The following is a 2163-nucleotide window of genomic DNA, read 5'->3' as shown; positions in this document are numbered from 1 at the left end:
CTTTGGCTGGAAGCAAGGTTAATCCTTTAAAAGAGGAGGACAAGAGAACTTTAACCTATAAATAGATTAGGAAGACATGTTTCATGCTTATGTTCAGATTGTATGAGTAGTGAAATGCCTTCATGTGACATAAACATTTTGTGATACTAGAACTATGCTTATTAAGAGAATCTGAGGTTGGGCGTGGTGGCTCACGCCTGTAATCCCAGCACTTTGGGAGGCTGAGGTGGGTAGATCACGAGGTCAGGAGTTCAAGACCAGCCTGACCAATGTGGTGATACCCCATCTCTACTAAAAATCCAAAAATTAGCTGGGTGTGGTGGCATGTGCCTGTAATCCCAGATACTCAGGAGGCTGAGGCAGGAGAATTGCTTGAAACCGGGAGGTGGAGCTTGCAGTGAGGGTGCCATTGAACTCCAGCCTGGGCAATAGAGTGAGACTGCGTCTCAAAAAAAAAAAAAAGGCCGGGTGCGGTGGCTCACGCCTGTAATCCCAGCACTTTGGGAGGCCGAGGCAGGCAGATCACGAGGTCAGGAGATCGAGACCATCCTGGCTAACACGGTGAAACCCTGTCACTACTAAAAATACAAAAAATTAGCCAGGCGTAGTGGCGGGCGCCTGTAGTCTCAGCTACATGGGAGGCTGAGGCAGGAGAATGGCGTGAACCCGGGAGGCGGAGCTTGCAGTGAGCGGAGATCTTGCCACTGCACTCCAGCCTGGGTGACAGAGCCAGACTCCATCTCAAAAAAAAAAAAAAAAAAGAATCTGAAGGTACAAAGGTAGAGGATTTCAGACTACCACTAACATGAACATTTAGAAAGCTACCATTTTGGTCATTTTCTGATTTTATCTTAGTCACAAAGCTATTACTAACTATATATCAACAGTTCTCAATAATGGTTAAACCTAGCTTATCCATTAAGTCAAGAGATCACACAAACCTACTATTTAACCTCCACGACAAAATCTTTCTGACGTAAATCTGGTCTAGGTGTTCTCTTTTTCCCATATATTACTTTCTTTTTTGAGACAGAATTTCATTCCAGACTGGAGCGCACTGGCACTATCTTGGCTCACTGTAACCTCCACCTACCAGGTTCAACTGATTCTTGTGCCTCATTCTCCTGAGTAATTGGGATTACAGGCATGCACCACCACACCCAGCTCATTTTTGTATTTTTAGTAGAGACAGGGTTTCACCGTGTTGGCCAGACTGGTCTTGAACTCCTGGCTTCAGGTGATCCACCCACCTCAGCCTCCCAAAGTGCTGGGATTACAGGTGGGAGCCAACACACCCAGCCTCCCATATGTCATTTTCTATTTCTCACTTTGAAAGGGGTACTAGTTTATCTATATCAGTTAAGGGGTTTTGTTTTTTCTAAATTTTAATGTTTATTAATCTTATTGATCTACTGAACAATTAACATTTCTGTGTTTTATCAGTACTTCTCATCTAATAAATCAGAACTTATACTTTTTTTTTTTTTTTTTTTTGAGACGGAGTCTCACTCTTTCACCCAGGCTGGAGTGCAGTGGTGCGATCTCGGCTCATTGCAACCTCTGCCTCCCAGGTTCAAGCAATTCTCCTGCCTCAGCCTCCTGAGTAGCTGGTACTACAGGCGCACGCCACCACGCCCTGCTAATTTTTTGTATTTTAGTAGAGATGGGGTTTCACCATGTTGGCCAGGCTAGTCTCGAACTCCTGACCTCAGGTGATCCACCCGCCTTGGTCTCCCAAAGGGCTGGGATTACAGGCGTGAGCCACCACGCCTGGCCAGAACTTATACATTTAACAATTTAAATGTTCCCATTTAATTATTAATTGGAGTTTAATCCACACTCTTATCAGAATCCACAACTACCACCCTTCACAACTTGGGCCTAGACTTATTGCCCTTTCTTCACTCTCATTTGCCTGCCCACCCATATCAGATTATTCTGTCTAAACCCACAGTGCAGTCTTTTCTGACCTCCTTTATACAGCTTGTCCCTCAGTGTCCATGGAGGATTGGTTTCAACACCTCCATGGATACCAAGTCCATGATGCTCAAGTCCCTTATACAAAATGACATAGTATCTTCCTGATACTTTAAATTATCTCTAGATTACTTATAATACCTAATATGCCTACACATAACTTCATTTGCATAGATTCAACATAGT

At 44.0% G+C, this 2163-nt stretch overlaps 1 protein-coding gene across 2 annotated transcripts in view; it reads right to left on the bottom strand.

The window, feature by feature from the left end:
• Positions 1-2163, bottom strand: part of SNAP23 (synaptosome associated protein 23) — a 54164-nt gene that overhangs the window by 2878 nt on the left and 49123 nt on the right. The gene's annotated exons all lie outside the window — the stretch shown is intronic.

This window comes from Gorilla gorilla, chromosome 16 (genome assembly GCF_029281585.2).
Source record: "Gorilla gorilla gorilla isolate KB3781 chromosome 16, NHGRI_mGorGor1-v2.1_pri, whole genome shotgun sequence".
Taxonomy (NCBI): Eukaryota; Metazoa; Chordata; class Mammalia; order Primates; family Hominidae; genus Gorilla; species Gorilla gorilla.
This window is presented reverse-complemented; position numbering and strand designations above follow the sequence as displayed.